Source organism: Plectrocnemia conspersa, unplaced genomic scaffold (assembly GCF_051122295.1).
Source record: "Plectrocnemia conspersa isolate PC_06_02 unplaced genomic scaffold, ASM5112229v1 ptg000010l, whole genome shotgun sequence".
NCBI classification, from domain to species: Eukaryota; Metazoa; Arthropoda; class Insecta; order Trichoptera; family Polycentropodidae; genus Plectrocnemia; species Plectrocnemia conspersa.
Window position 1 is genome coordinate 10,287,752 of NW_028277174.1, and position 18,765 is coordinate 10,306,516.

The 18,765-nt window shown below is 28.4% G+C and overlaps 1 protein-coding gene across 5 annotated transcripts in view; it reads left to right on the forward strand.

Moving 5' to 3' along the window:
* Nucleotides 1-18,765, forward strand: part of unc-13 (protein unc13 homolog) — a 403,791-nt gene that overhangs the window by 238,738 nt on the left and 146,288 nt on the right. The window lies entirely within an intron of this gene.

Below are 18,765 nucleotides of genomic sequence, written 5' to 3' on the forward strand. Positions count from 1 at the left end.
GTGAAAAATTGTTCTAATTAATAAAAATTCATATTATGCATGACATCGAATTTAAGTTTTTTACATGGTAATTATTACCTTGCCATTGTTATGTATTTGCGCGTAGCAGTAGCTTAAAATAATTTATGTGACAATTAACTTTACATCAATTATGTAATTATACTTTTTCGCTATTTCAAGCTTCAAACTTAATTCGTTTATTATTCATGAACATTAAGTTTTGAAATGAAACAGAATGTTACAAAGAATATCTAAATTATGCGGACAAATTTTTATTTCAGAATTATTACTAGGATAATAATTAATTAATGAAACATTACGGTTTTATTATGTAGTCATTTAATATTAATATAAAATTAAAATAATGCTCAATTTATATTACATTACTTTTACATTAATATAATTTCCCAGGATTTGTATATCTATTTAAAATATTAATTAAGAAAACTGTTTGTATTAAAGAAGTTTTAATTACTCTATATTTTTTTGCAAAAATGAAAAATAAAACTATTTTTCCCGCTACTTAAAAAAATTAAAATATGTAATAGATTGATTAAAAATTAATCATGAATAATAAGCAAAATATAATTAGTATGTGTTACATAAAATTTTGAATTAAAACATAAATTATTTTAAACATTCGTGTTTTTAATTTTTAACACAAATATAAGAACCCTTCGCGCTCCAAAGCTTTTTTCAAAAGTATTCCAAAAACTCCCAGCCAATAAAAATGTTTTAAGTAATACAAAGTAAAAATAAAGTTTGTTTTTTAAAAAGAAGGGGTTTTGAATTAGGATGACTCTTCAATGTGTACATTGGAAATTTATATTCAAGTCAAGTATGATACTTTTTGAAACAATTCCCTAGAAAAAAGTTTCGCAATAATACGTCGCTTCTGATCTTTCTCCGTGGATTTTGTGGTTCACCTTAAATTCTGATTGGGATCTATTATTGAATATCTATTCCAAGTTAAGTACTCAAAAGCTTTACTGAGAATAAAATATTTTACTAAAAATGCATGTATGCCAAATATAATAGTTAAAAATTTATATGTATGATAAAAGTTTTCGAGCTTTTTCATGCCTACAAATGTGTTCCTCAGATTTTTTAACAGCGCTACTGTGAAAATAATTGGTCTATGACAGTGTGACAGTTTAAAAAATTAAAGTATGTTGATAATTGTCATTCTTTATTACATCTACCCATAGTGGGGAAATGAAATAAAGTTATAGTTGAATCAGGGTGATTATTATCTTTACTGTCGCTTGAAATTTGCATAACTCGTCGCATTTATTTTCTTGAATACTCTTTCTCTGGATTAAAATTCATTATATATGATGTTGACATTTTTTGATATTTTTAATTGTTTTAAAGCTTCTTCTCAAATATAAATTTAATATTTATTATCATTACTACCTTCTTATCGACTATATTGTGTTTACATTTTACTCTAATTCTAACATATAATTAACTAAACCCAGATAAAACTATTGAAATATAAGAATAGTAGTTCATAAAAAATAATTTAAAAAATAATAATACTTACAGCTTAAAATTTAATTTTAGTCAACAAAAATTCTTTTGTAAAACACTATTTAAATAAGTAAGCGTGTAAATTTGCATATGAATCTATTTATTTATTTTTGTAGCATAAGCACTTTTTTAAAGTGTCGAGAAAATAGGATTATTCGCCATAGCAATTATTATATTTATTTTACGTTCACATATAGAGTCCATGAAGTCTGTTTTTAGGGTTATAAAATTTAAATGTATTCAAATTTTGTATGACCGTTCTGATCCAGCATCGCTCTCTAATTATTTTAGACGCGTTTAACTTTGCAACACAGGGTGCCTGTAAATTGTTTGCACGTATTGCTCGTAAAGTGCCATCACAAGTGACACCGTGTTTATTATCTAAATTTGTGGCATGACCCGAATCGTTCTTTTGCATACGTGTACGCCACGTTACATATGCAATTTACATACAAATTGCAATTGCTCGAACAAATCACCGTTTGCGTTGCACGCCATCGTCTCTGATGAAATTGTTATACTATTGCTTGCCTCAAATTACAGTAATTCAAGCGAAGCGTTTTACTTGATTATTATAATAAAATAAATTACACAACACTTCCTATAATTTGTAATAGAAGCCCGCCTTCCGTTCAAGTAGCTCTATAAACTCGGTTAAAATTGTTTGAATATCGATCGAAAAACGTATTTTGCACACTATGTATGAATATAATGGTATTCTCTTGCATTCCATTCCATTTTCACTGATTCAATCCTAAATCTTTAAAGCCCCGAGTTTGCAGTCCCGCAATCGTAAAACCGGGATATTAGACGCTGTAATGTTTTATGAAGTTGCAAGTTTTTGTTACATCCCCCAAGACCGGTTTTATATTTGAACTTGGGATATGTAAATTATACGAGATTTTCGTTAATAAAAGAGGATTTTCATTATCATCTTTTGATTACTACAAATATCATAAAAAAATATTATTTTAACGCACTGTGTATAATATAAATAAAATATTATAGTAATATAATACATATCAGTATAATGTAAATGAAAATCAATATTGTCATAGAATATAATAATCAGAAACAATAGACATACAATAGAAGTGTTTTATTATCCACATCAATATTGAAAATAATCCTAATTAATTGTTCAAGATTAATTTATACATTTACAATAGAAAAATGTGCTTAATGTTGTAACAATTTGGGTTCGTCAAAAAAAAACTATTAACTTAGGCTATACAATATTTTACTTAATAAAATATGAACTTTCTTATTAAATTCCAATTAACATAGTTTTCATAGGCGCAGACATATGGTATATACATATGTATGTATATTGGATTTATTATAAAAAAACATGCTTAGGAAGCCATTGTCAATGGATTAGCTATTGTTTAGTTATTTGATATAATATCCAAATTGAATAAGTACCACTTGTTCAAATACTATAATTCCGAGTTGTTATATAATACGCTTGTCTATTTAAACAGCAACATGTATCTATATATTATATAGGTTTCTCTATTATGTGAACTTTTATAATACAATTCGAAACCACTAGATTGCTTATTAATGTTAAATATTAATATTAAATCAAAAAAAGAACACACTAACATGTCTCAAAGAAAGAGCATATGATCATTTCGAATTTCTTGGTATTTTTATTATTTATGAAATGTTAGGAATAGAAAGATTTAAGTATTTTCTTATAAAACATATGTTTTTATTTAAGCAAATAATAAAGCTGAATAATTGTGTTTTATAAAAGGAATTTGTACTCTTATGTACATATATATTTTTATAAAGAACTTTAAGAAATAAAAATATTTTTTGATAATATATCAAATCTTTCATTTTCATTTATTTTCTTAAAGTTTTTTTTTATAAAAAAAGTAGCATTTACGTTCTTTAATTTAAAAGAGCACAAATAAATTATTTTGGACTACGATATCCGTTTACATGCTTTTGATGTAATTTATTAAACAGCGAAACAGTCTATAAATAAAAAATAATATATCTAAAATAATCAATTGTCCAATTAAAATTTTTAAGTACTATACTTTAAATATATATATTGCAAGCTTTACGTATGTATGTTACAGTGAATGTGTATTTTCTACAAATGATCAATTTTCACTAGTATAAATATAATTCTTTTATTACAGTAAAGTCATTCCCGAACATATTTTCACCGGTAGATATATTTTTCTAATAACGAAAATATAACTGAGCTTATAAGCGCTTAAAAAAAATACATATTCAAACCTAACCTAAGCGAATTAAGCAAACCCAACTTGACTAAATACAATTTTGAAAACTATAGTTAGTTTTAAAAGTTGTTAATTTTATGTTAATTACCTTAATGTTGGGTTTTGCTTGTTACATTTTAGCAATATATTTTTTATATACATTTTAAATTACAAATAGGCGTTTCGCAACTGTAACAGTATTTTCACTAGTATAAATATTATTTTACTTAATAGGCCAGTTAAAATGTATCGAACAATTGACATAAATAGATGATCATTTTTATGTTGCAGTTTATATTGTTAATATTTACAATCTCGATTAAAACAATATATGAAAAGACTTTTATTTGCTGATATGTAAAATATTCGCATTTTCATACAAAAATATTGTCTGGTTTAAAATTATATCATACAAGCTTTTATGCCTGTATTTACTCATGTAATATTGTTTTTTATTGAATAATTTTGAATGCTCGGCTAGTAACTCTGGAACATAAAATTTATTATGGGGAAAGCACCTCTAGACCCTAGAGTAAATTTCAATCACATTGAGTGACTGTATTTGTGACTTATTACTCGTCATGTCGAAGGAAGGTGCATTGGGAATTGAAGTCGCTTCAATCGCAAAGGCAAATCGATATATCAATGGGATTCTGAGAATAAACACATTCTCGCCTTTAGCTCAATCACATATGTGTGATTTCGTATCCATTTGAATTCCAGAAATTTTACTATTAGCTTCTACTTTGTCAATTACCTAGGGTATTGAATAAAATCAATTTGCTGCAGCTAGTATCGCTTCTTGAATTTAAAAATTTGTAAGGACCTACCTACACCTTATTGCTCTAAAAGTCGCTAAAGACTGTCAAAAATCATATCAGTATTAATTGAGAAAAAGTACTTTGAGAATTAAGATAATATGTAAGTGATGGTAATAATAATTGCCATTAATTTATTTTGTATATATCTACTGCGCAAAGTACGTTTTTAACTTGATTTACTAGTATTTGTTTGCTTATCGCAACACACCCTTAATTAATTTGCTCGTGTATACTTGTTAGGCAAATTACAAACCAAAGTAAACGCCAATTTATTATTCCGACACGAAACCATCACTAGAGCGACGATTCCGCAAATAAATAGTTGTGAGAGAATCTCGCTGAAGGGTTGGTCGTAAGGTCGGGGTGGGTGGATGTAGGTGTCAGGAAGGCAACCCCACGGATACACCGGATACATAAAATATGGCCTATTTGCGGGCCCAGGCATGCGAATCTCATCTATTAATGATGAGCGGAATACACTTGACCCCGAAATTTGAAGCGGGGGTGGTCGGTGGGCGACGATGTAATGAAAACATCAAGGATTACAGCTTTTGACGGGGGTGGTTTTGTTTTTCGACGAAGAGTGGAAAACACGTGAAATTTAAATTACTAAATGTTATTAAATGATAATGAAGTTAGTTCGTATGTATAGAACACATAGAATGAAAGGTATATAATAGTATATTTCAAACGTGATCAATAAGGGTATGGCTTTTGCCAAAGGTTATCAATTTATTTGCTCCGACATGTTTTCCTTGCTTATCGCAATGTAGCGTTAACCCAGGCAATATTTTATATATATTTTTTCTATAAAGTGAAGGAGTATTTTTATATGATTTATTATATAAGTAAGAAGTGTTTAGTGGACGCGTTTTATCGTATGATTTGTATTACTACTCGTTATTTATTACCTAAATATTATTTATATTATAGTATAAGTAATTCTTGAAATATTTGCAATGCTTAGACATATTAGCTTTATTAAAAAATAAATTGTTAGGTGTAGCGGTTTGCCGTTTTTTACATTTTTATAATAAGATCTATGATCAATAAGAATTAGGACTGGATTTCAAAGTCATAAATAAGTTCAATTGCATTTAACATAATACTAACCATTGAACATTTACAAATACACGCAAATAACATCAAACAAAGTAATGATTCACTGCGTATTTGTATCCCTTTCATAGAGCAACCAATCACAAAGCATCGAGCAATAAATTACAAGCACGTGATAATCACGCGTTGAACATCGTATCATTTATGTACATAGATGCGTATCTTCATAATAATACCTAGGTAAATATTTTCATTACTTGTTTGCGAATAAAAAAAATAATATTTATACTTCTCTAGAAACGATTATTTTCCAAAACTGCTAGCTATTTAAAATAAAACGCAGATATACATAAATAAATGTTCGCTATTATTTTTGCGCGTATTATATATTTGCCTTAATATGTTTACAATTCAAATAAATACTTAAGAACCTTTAGCCACTAATGCTGATCTATACTTGTATGTTAGTCAGGCGCGTGCAGTGGATACATTCCCTTTCGCTCGCTCGCGTGTTAAGTGACGGGAGTGAGTGAGAAGAAGTGGGCGTGCGGAACGCATGTAATGCACGCCCTTATCTCTCACTCTCGTCACTTAACACGCGGGCGAGCAAAAGAGAACGTATCTCACCGTACGCGGCTGATGTTAGTATATGTTTATCTGAACAGAAATAATAAATATATAACGTATACATATAATTAAAAAAACGAAATAAAATATTGCTCATTATGTACTAGTAAAAAAAATATCATAAAACAATACCTCTTTATTTTGTATATATATAGTATACTTCTCGATACTTTTTTATATTGTATTGTATAAGATATGCTAAAAGTACAGTTCATATATTCACAACTAGGCATTCTGCCTTCTTTCTTTTTTTCATTTCTCGAAAAATGATAATTCTCATTTTCGCTACTCGATTTTCTTAAAAAAATTATAAATAAAAATATGTTCGTATTTGTATATAATATACAGTATATTATTGTAGTTATCTTTATATTTGTAAAAAAAATTATAAATATTTAACCATGTAAATCATATTATTCATAGTAATTAAAACATTATCACCCATTATTTTTAAAATAACCACAAAATTTGATATAATGGTTAAAGAGTCGCATATTTATGCACGAATCGTAAACAAAATTTTGAATCATAGCTCTTGCTACTATAATTTTTTATATTTTAAACAAGATAAAGATAAAACACCTCTTTGGATTAATAGAAAACGAGATTTATGTTCGCCGACAGTAAAATTTTATGGCGTCACTCAATAGAAAGCTCCCATATATTTTTGCAATTTGCGGATTCCCACGCGGACAGTATTTTTCTCTTTTATTATTAATGTAGTTCTTAGATTATCAGATCAAAGATAAGGTTGATTAAACTAGTTCATAAAATCGTTAACACTTTTATGTTATTTAAATAGCTTCCAAGAAAGCATTCATATTTTTTAATAGCTAGCACGGACCCACTTTATATTATGCAGCGGTATAAAACGGTTGTAAAACATTTAACAAAAAATATATATTATTTTTCTTTAAAATACTGATGTATTAATGGTTTTTATACCGATATTACAATATTGAAAGCCCAAAACAAATCTTTGCGTACAAATTATTCGCCAAATATTTGATTTCATAGTAATCAATAAATTATATATTTTATATACTAGTGAATAAATAAGTCAAGAGAATCATAACTGTTAATTTAAGAGGCAATTAGCTAACTGAACGTTTCATATTTTATGAAACGATATTACCGAACTGTTCAGTGAGCGATATTAAATTTTAGACCTTATTGCAGATAGCGTGTTGCAAGATAGCAAGTCAAAATATTATATAGATATTAGTGAATTACAATAGTATAAATATCTACGAAAATTAAAAAGGTTATTTTTTAATCAAGATTTAAAATACAGATAATACATACAAAATTACTGTTTTTAATTTAAAGGTTAAAATAAGACTAATAGTTAAAAAAATAGAAAGATAAAGTAGTATTTTTAATATATATGTTTATGTTGGCTTTGGGGCAAAAAAGGTTTTCCATGCATATATGTAGTATTTTCCCAAAATCCGGGACATAATGTACTCCGGAAATGATCCATCCAAGATCATGTTAAGGGACTTCCTGTCCTTCCCAGATTGCACGGGAAAATCTCGGTCAATCCTGGAAGCTGCTAGGCAACCCTATTGTGTATTGAGGTTTAGAATTTGTTGATTGTTATAAGGTTACTTTGCTAGCAGTAGTTTTTAAAATATTATTAGAAAATTTGATAAGAAATCAGATTTTAATGAAATCATATTATGTCCAGATAAGATTTTGTATTTTAGGCATTAATTAATACACCGAAATAAACATTCAATCTATGTTTCTAAAAGTGTTACTACTCATTAAGCATTTTTTAAATAAATGTTATAATATTTAAAAAAAAAACATACATATATATGTATTATAAATTCAACCCCTTGAGTATTTTACCATAAAAACTAAAGTTAAAGATATTTCATCCAAGAATATATTTAACTTCACTTTCCATCTTTGTTTGAAACTTTCAATTCCCTTCTTGAAAAACTCTTATGGCTTTAAGCGGACCAATCTTTTCAATGCTTTCTACTTTTCGACTATATGAGTTTCCAATAGTAATCTGATGGGGCAATGTGTAAAGAATTTCAAAGATATCAACAAATTTATAAAATAAACTCTTTTAGCTTATTTTATATCAACTTTACATAGTCGTTATCCTGATGAAAAATATTTTGAGTGGCATCTATTGTCCTCCATTCCCCACGTAATATTATTTAGGTAACAATGAATGATGCAGTGGGTTATCTTAAGTTTACGATCGAATTCTTCTAAATAATATATTAGATATACGTCTTATTTAATCTTAAGGAACAATGCTGTAATCCACAAAACAGTTCTAAAATCATCGCTTGCTTTTATTTGCACTACCTATTTTTTTCTGTATCATCCTTTAGTTAAACACATTATTTAATTCTTCCAGAAATGGCATGAATAAAGCGCACGCAATATTATCCATCAAGACATTTGCTTCATTAATAAGGCCGTAAATAGTAGGATTTAACGCTCAATATATAGTGAATTAATCAGGACATTTCAGTCTTTGGGTTTCGAATTATTCCTAACAATGTATTCAAATCATTGTCTTAATCAAAAGTAACCTCAAATAACCCTTAACAAAACCCTCGCGTTACACCTTATAAACCAACTAGACAAACAAACCCTCGCCTCGACGGAACGACAATTATTGGCTTTTATTAATATAATTTAATATAGCGCTTAATCCCAAGATCATCTCGATATCTCACCACCAAGATCCCCAAACCGCACCACCCCTGATCCCACCCTCTCGTGACATCCACTGCTACGAAATATGACCCAAGCCACGTGACCCGACAAGGGTCCTTATTTCGAGAAGACGTTATTAGATGTTGTTTTCTGAGGACGCTCTTTCGTGTCGAATTGAATATTTAATTTACGCATGTGTGCACGTATATGTACAGCTTTTACGTGAGTCATAATAACCCCTGGCCCGGACACGTTTAACACACTTAACGTCCTTAACGCCCATTAGACACGACCGAGGGCAAGAGCGTATGCACATACGTGGAAAAATATAATATAATAATAATATTTAAATAAAAAATATATTTAAAGGGGTTACCCAGATTTTAAAATATTTGGTTGCAACGATGTTTTTAAGCTGTAATAAAAATAATATATACATATATATTTGGGAGCTTCACATTAATAAAGCTTTAATTTATTTATGATATACGTATGGTACAAACAAGGGACGATGTTTTAATTAATTTTTAATGGATGCCCGGAGGTTTTTGGTAAATTCTACGAAATATTTATGCATTTACTTCAAACAATACAAATGTTAAATTAAATCCGGTATATTATTAATAAAGGGTTGGATAAAGCATAAAAAGTAATAAAAATACTTTTTTGAAATTGCGCTAGATTTACGACGATATTTATTAAAAATATAAAATTAAGCTTCTGTTTTATATTTGATATACTTTATCAAATAAAATTAAAATTAAATAAAATTTTGATGTTTTTAATTACTAAAACTTGTACATAACGCGTACATAATTTGTGTAAAATTATTATCTTATTTATCTGCTTAGATAATTACCATTTTTATAAACATATTATTTTACTGTTTCTCCTTAAATCTTGTGAATTATACAGATGGTTTAAAGCAGTACTGATTAATAGCTTAGTAATAATTACCCGTAATTATTATTCTTATTTATGTATTTGTTTCTGAAATATGTTACAGAAATAATCATATCACTGTTTTATCTCAAGTTTCTATTTTAAAATATTGCGTTTTAAGTAAAGTATTATTTATTACAAAATTAGCAACTCTATTTATATTATTTTTGTTATTTAAAATGACAAAATTCTCAGATACAACTATGTCTTGAATTATATCAGACTTTACGTTCTGTAAATTAAAAACAGTCTAGCTAAATCAATGGTATTTGAGATAAGTCTTAAAATTTTATTTATTAAATAAATAAATCATCGAACAATAAATCATGCCTCTTAACTACAAAGATCAGAAAGCAGGTGCAAATAGTTAAAACATCTGATTTAGTTGTTTCAATCTTAGTTTTTTTTTTGAGAATTTCTCAACAAAAATGCTAAATCGAAAATTTTTATTTCTTAATAAATCTGGTGATTTTTCGTCTTTTTGTGTAATAACAAAATTGTAAGTGCATATTTTTTTATATAAATCAGATTATATTTTACATGATTCACTATTTAGCACATTTTTATATTATATAAAGAAAATCAGATCTTTACTCATATATATATTTTTTTTAATAAATCTTAAGGCTAAAATTGATTTTTAAATGCATTTAGTGAAACTGGGTATCTTATTTAATCATAATTAATCCTAAAAATGCATTTATTTTATCATGTATTTAAAAAAATGATTTATAATCATCCCTTAATTATGCATTTAAATCGGATTATCTTAGCATTTGATAAACATATTTTTGTGCAAAATAATTTACTTTTAGGTTCTCGTGATATAGTTAATTTTTTATTTTTGCATAAATCCGTAAAAAAATTCTCTGCCTTAAAATAGAAAAATATCAATTTTCTCGTATTACAAAATTAAAATTTATAACGGTATAACTTTTCAGATTATTACATTAATACCCTGTATGTGAAACCCTGTTTTAATTTGTAATATAATATATGCATTACCTTGAAACGTATTTATTTATAAGTATATTACAGAAGTATAATGCCATAAGCCACAACTTAAACAATACTATTTATCCCTTTTATGCCAAAATGTATATAGTCATTTTCAAAAGTTATACGTTTCTAGTTAATCCTTACGTCTTTGTTACTCTACCTTGGTATAGAGAATTTTCTATGGAAAGAAGGCAAATTTGCCACTAACGATAATGTATGAGATTTTAGACATCTTTCCACCTTTGTTAATAAATTTATAATTAATCTAATCTGTATTAACTATATATACATATATTTTTTTAATAGCTTTTTCTCTTAAAATATCAATTTATCTAATCTTTTAATTTAAACAATTTATTTTTATTATATAATTTAGTAAATTTGAAGCACAATTCACTTTTTTTGTTATGTTTACCATAAAGTAGCTGTTTGTGGTAGTAAATTTTCATTCACTTCATCTTTCTGTCGCCGTTGTAAAAAAATATAAATATCGCATGCACAAACGTGTATACACGCCGACTTTGCGTCACCCTGTACGTACATATTATACACGCACGCACAAGTAAAATTTGCATAATATAAAGGCTTTGTGAATCGCTACGATTCTAGACACGCGACTCGACCGATGAATTTTGTCGTGTCGGATCCGCTTTACACCTTGTTGATACCGCACACGGAGAAATTGATGATTGGTGTGACCAGAATATTGAGAGTTGTATTATGCCGATACACAAAGGCCGACACTGTGCTTATGTATATATATATAGGCCTATTCTTTTTTTATTGACGCTCGAAAAATACGTATCCCGTGCGGGGTTGACGTGTGCGGATATAAACTAATAGGGCGGGATACGGCCCTGGCATATTCGAACAGATTGTTTTGGGGTTTGGCTCAATCCATACATCATATGTACACTTTTGGGAATCACGCAAATGATTATGAATGGTTGGCGCATATGAAACGTCGGATATTTTTTATCGTTGCTTCATTAGTGAGTATCGTTAACCACACACCGCTTGGATAGATTTCTTGATGATTCTTCTCAAATGTTTTCTCTTTTATTTAATAGATGTTTTTATTGAACTTTTCATGTTATCGCTTTTTCTCCGTTATATATGAGTAGGCTCAAAACTATTATTCAGCCTGACTTTCAAGTTTAAGCATAAAATAACCATTTTTTATATAATAAATGATACATTTAGTAAATTTTTTTTTTCTCTTATTTTTAGTGTTTACGTCATATCTGGACCAATAAATTGCGTCAGCAAAAATATAAATGGTCGCTACTCAATATGGAGAATTAGCCAAAAAAACTTTTTTTTTAAAATAAAAAGTCGTTATCGCTTAAAAACAAATGAAATAAACATAATGATTTAAATAGGTAAATATAGATAAATATATTTCGCATTCAAATATACGCCACAAAAACATGTTATTTATTCGGCACAATTAATCGTGGTATCAAAAATAGTTTTGTATCTTTGCTGGTGTGTTGGCTATATTTAGATTGCTAGTAGAGTACTAGGAATTGTCGTCGTAATATTCTCTGGACGATTCATTAATATCTCTCGTATCGATTAGCTTTCTGCCTGTGCTTGCATGTGTCGCTGCAGTCTACCCTGATGTGTCTTAAATTAATAGTTTGAGACAAATTGTATTTTTTCTTGGCGGTGATTGACATGACGGATTATGCTATTAGGTGGTCTGTGCAATATTTTCAATTATTCACTCTTATTTTATAGTAATAAAATCATTCACCTTATGTGTGATGTATGGTCTAAACTTTCAAGACGGGTATATGTGGTGTAGGAGATTTATATTTTCGTTGTTCAAGTGTTCGTTATGGTGGCAAAATTTTTTCACTATTACTGAATAAAATATTAAATTCAAATCATCAAAATGATGATACAAAAGTACCATTTAAAAACCATTAGAAAAAAAAGGAAATGTGAATAAAATATATTATTAAATAAAATATGCGTTATAAAAAATTATAAATTTCAAATCAACAAAAATATTAATATTGTGTTTCAAGTAGTATAAATATAAAATATTTATATTGTATTTTAAGTATTACTTTCTATTTAGAATAAAAAAAAACACTGAGAAAATTACAATATTTTTTTTATAAATTTTAATATTATTTAGAGAGTTGTAAAAATTTAATAAACAAAAATAAAACAGATTCAATTATATTTACGAAACGTAAACAAACTTTTCCACCGCCTATCTTAAGTAAACAGAGCAGTAATATAGAATGGAAATTTAATGTTAAATACAGGAAATTACACCTGTGCTCAAAGCTTAAATTAAATAAACACATTTTGTAACTTGACTTTTACGGGCTTACTACGATTGCGGCCTTTAGACTAATACAACAAAAAATATTCTACAAACAATAAATAACTTTTTTTATTTTTTTATAACACCTGATTTAACTTGTTATTAGTGAAAAAATATTTATTAAGTATTAATAATTGCCCCAATTTCTTATATCGACTTTTTACGCGGATATAATAGTCTTAAGAATAACGTAAATGTTAGTAATCAACGTTTATGTAATAGATCAACTATATTTTATATTTCATAATAAGCAATATTTTTCAATAACTTACACGAAGAACTTAATATAACTATCTAGCACAAATTGGGATCTTAAATTATTTCTTGAATACGAAAACAGCATCGTGTAAATTTGTGTACATATTTAGGAGGTGGTCTAGTATAAAAAAAATTAAAAAAAAATATTTTTAATATTCTTAAACTAATATAATGCATCTAAACAACGTTTATTTTCCAGTCTATTACAGACTCCATTATTGTATGTCGCAAACGTTGAATATTTTATTGAAATTGTAATTTAGAGCAGGCTGTAAATAACCTTTAGACGGTGTAGATTTTGATTACTGTATAATGATACATGACTATATTAAAGCCATATTAAAATGGGTTTAAATAAAAAGAGACTTTTAATTGTATTATTTATAAAATAATATATCTTAGCACAGAGATTTTTTATATGAAAACACAATTGTTCAATCGAGCTTGTGTTATGTCGTGTCAAAAGCGATGAGCCACTTCGTCGTTATTTTCTATTCAGTTAGTTAATACGGTTTTTAAGCGCCGAGATAGTTAAGGTAAACGGCCACCGTAAAAATGTTCCAGCATTACCGGACCATGAAGCTATATTTCCAAGCTAAAACTTTATTATTTAAAGTGCGAAAGCGCCTGTAATGCTAGAAGCTACTTTGAATACTAATTCAATATTATGTCTACAATTTGCTAAATGGTTTCATTACTTGAATTTTATTATTAAAATTGCTTTACATTCACGTAAAACACTGAAATTAAGTAATATAATATTTAAAAGTACCTATATAAAACAGGTATACGATAAGATAAGATTCGCATACAGTGTCACGTTTCAGCTGAGTTTCAATTTTTCAGATTCCCAGAATCTGATTTTGCCGTGTCTGTCTCTTCTGATTCCCTCGACTCTGAGAGCCAAAGAGTGTGGATGTGTGTATGCATACCTAGTGTATAACACAAAGTTGCAATCACGAAGTATAACAAAGTGCCGACCACGCAAGCACCGATACCAATCAGCTTTCGATTATGGTTATATAATAAATTATTCACGATTAGCGTGTCGATTCTTTTGAAAAAACAAATCAATATTATCATTTAGTTCGGTAGGATATGGTTAATAATTTAATGTGTTTCGAAATTTATTAGGAACGAAAACTGATATTATGTCGTGAAGTTTGCTGGACTCAAAATAAACTTAAATAATACATCACTCTAATGTTCGCGCATTTTTAAAATAAAAATATCTTATTTTTATTTACGTTTCATCTGAAAACATTTTTGTTTAGAGTTTCTAATTGCATCTCACAAAGCTTTTGGCACAATGTTATGCTTTTGATCATTATGGAATGAAACATGATATACCATAGAGACTGTTTGGCAACGATCGAAGATCCCCACGTTCTAGAAAAAAATCACACAGTCTAATGTTGTATTCTGATATCTGATTGCCACAACAAAGTAGAATCGGATACTTTTTGATTATCATTACACGTAAAGGTATATCGATCATTCAATTTAAAAAGCAGTATAATTACGGTTCCAATCGTTTATCTCAAATTATATTGTCCTATATTTTCGTAATCTCCTAATAAATGTCGAGGTTGATTAACTAAAGTCACGCTAGGGCTCTGTGCAGGAAACAATAAAAATACAATTATTGAATATAATCTAAATTGCCATTATAATAGTTTTATTAGTAGCTAGCAGATGTATACAATAATTGGCATTGATGTTTTTGTCATTTATGTATCTAAATCCATGCTATGGTAACATTAATTTGTATGGTTCGGAATTTTATGCTTATATTCAACTTTGATTCATATTAAATTTATATTTAAAATTAAGTTGTGTCATCGTTATGGATTCATGCTGTAAGCGAAAAACCTTTTGTGTTAAATATATTAATCGCTTTACATAAGTTAATTATTGTTTTTTTTAAAATCTGGTAAATCCATTTTTGCCAAATGATATTAATTGCGGTTCATAATACATAAATAATTGATTTTATCGAGTTTAGACTTTTGATTTAATAGTATATTTTCATTTATTAAAGTTAAATATATAAACATATAAATTTCACAGCTGCCTGTTATATTATATATAAATACATATGTTACATTGAATGTGTATTACCAGTGAAAATATATTTTTACTGACATTTCAATGAAATTATACTAAAATTCATTTTCACTGGTAGATATATATTTTCACTAGTAAAAATATATTTTTACTAACCATTTGCCGCTCTATCGTTTAAAATTTGAGAACATCCATTTGCGTATTTTTTTTTAAATAATTATTTACACCGATTAACATATAAAAACATTATTTAGTTCAAGTTAATAAATACGAATATTTTTGATAAAAGAAAATGTTTTATATTTTACTTAATCAAAATATAGACCATAGAATTCTCCTAATGCGCTTTAAAACTAACTATTGACCACGACCATATGTAACTTACAATACAAACCATAGTTCTTAAACTTTCTTTAGGTCAAGTTATGTTTGGTTATTTTATTTACGTTATGTTAGGTTAGGTTAGGTTTAAACAGAAAATCAAAAATTAAAAATATATGTAAAATGATAATTTATATATTAAATAATACAGATAAATAATTACCCTTTTGTGAAAATATGATTTTAATAACAAATAAATAGCACAATTTAGCATTAAATGTTTTTAACTCTACATAGTAATATAATCAATTATATGCAATCATTAAAATGTAATTTTAAAGTATATATTGATTCAGTGTTACAAACTAATTTTCTTTGAATTTCACAGCATATATAAAACAATCGTATGTAGGCCAAAATCTTTAAATAAAAGTTGTTGAAATATATTCGTAAAAAATATGAATACAGCTTTGAACGATAGATATTTTTTTAACTAGATTCATTGTAAGCCTTTTAACGTGAATTTGCATATGTATATTTTTTTAAATATGCATTTATCAGTTACATTTATATTAATCCTCATAAAAGTCGTATGCATATTTGTATTTATACAACGTTAAAACGGGCGATACCATCGAAACACCAACCCTTTCTCCCATCACAGCCAATATATAAAATGACATAAAACACCACAATATGAACACGTCATCGTAATTGAGGCCGATGTTAACGTAGCCAAGTGGAAAATTTCACACGCCCTTTTCCATTGGAAAACTGATTGCTTTCGACCGGGTCCGATGGGAACATTTGCATGGAAGGCGAATATTGCAGAGAATGCAAGAGGACGATTCTGTGTATGTGTTTATCAATAGCACTGCACTGTTTGCCTAGCCTTCAACAGTATTGACAGTCAAGTAGTGTATTATGGCATAGACCGTATTTCATCCAACAATGCGAATTGCACGAGAATGCGTTTGAACCTATTGGTTTTGCGTGTTCGCCAGCAACTGATAGTGAATAAATGGGAAAAGCTCAAGCACGCATATGGTTTATGCATTCGGTAATTGTTCATAATTTACGTGTGCACGTAATCTTGAAATCTATAGGCATATAACGCAATGCGTGTCGTTAAATGTTTGCGCTACTTACAGCTACATGTTTATAATATGACATATGACACGAACACAATCACAACAGCAGTTATTAATATCGTTTATTTGAAATGCTCTACAATTACAACTATCAAACACAAACAAGCGCGGTATGATGAGGAATCTAATAGCTTACACTGTTGTTAATATAATATCGATGTCAATAACAGCTCTAGGTAATTGTGTGGGAAATACGGCGCATTTACTTTGTAAATATAATTTACAATTGATAGACAACGTTGTGAAATTTAATTATTATATATAGTTACTAATATACATAACGTCTGGCAAATATATTTTCGATACAAAACATCATAATTTATGTATTACAAAAATATTTATTGAAAGTAGATACACTTATCGCAAAGTTCTGAAAGCTTTGAAAAACAGTCGGCAAAAGCGTCTAAAGAAACTACTTTCAATTCAGTGGTTACATTTTTCTTAATATACTTACATCCCAAAGTCGTTTCTCTTTGAAAACAGTTTTCACTTTAAAGAGGAGAAAATATCTGCTAGTGTCAGTCAGGTGAATGTGGTGGGTGTTGATCTTTATGTTTCATGAGAATTTATTTTCATTTTATTGACATTTAATTAATCTGCTTATATTTTAAAGGTCAGTCGGTATTTTTTTCATTATAGACACATTTAAAAAAAATATATATTATAATTAGACAATTTTCTGTATTATCAAAATAAACAATAATATTTAGTATGTGACCTGCATACTATCATTATCGATCACAATTTGAATGAAAAAAAGTAGCGTGTCATATGCGAAGTAAAAGGTGCAAATGATATGTCATTATCACCACGTTAATGAATATAGTCTATCAAAGCAACTCCATAAAACTATTTGAATGGCGAATACACTGATAATGTTCTATATGCCGCTTGAAGTCAAAATGGGTAGTCTGAAATCGTGAAGTAGACTTATACATATGTCGTGTACGCAAAGGATTTTTTTTATATATAAATAATTCCCTACAGCTCATGTTTATATTGATTAATTAGGCCGAAGGAGGAATCCACATTTTTATGTTCCCAGTGCGCGCATTGCTTGGTATCCTTGAGGGTGGTCCGCCATAATGACTTAGTGGGTATAAATAATCGTTTTAGCTTGACAATGGGATGGAATTGCTTAGCCACTATTTATTACGTTTGGACGCCTAGTCTGTGTTTTATTCTTAAGAGGTTTAGCGGGTGTGTCTTTACGTCTTTAATATCCCTTTTGTATATTTTTATTTACTATGTATCATAAACCATTATTTTTAAGCCTACAGATTTGTTTTATATCTAATTCTTTCATTATGATAATTTCTCTTAAAGAATAATGAATAACTTTTTGTGTTCAACCTGCGACTCACAATATGCAGTTCATACAGTCTCTGTATAAATATTGTTAAATTAAACTAGTCATAAAATTTAAAAAAATATTTTAAGGAGCAGAGCCCTAGGGGTGGTTGACCTAGCGGCCAATGAAACTCTTCGGTGAATCCTATTTTTTAGGTTAAATTACAATTTTGATTATGGACGATTACAGCGTGACGTTTCTCGCGACGAAGGTGTAGGTGGCGCAGGTAGTGATGGCCGGTTTCTTAGGGTGCGTGCGGCGAGTGTCAGGTGTGATCTTCAGGTCTGTCGGTGAGGGCGCGTGGCTGGTTCCTCCGATTGGCTGCTGGTAGATCTTGGCTCTTTGGTCGTCTACATCACTG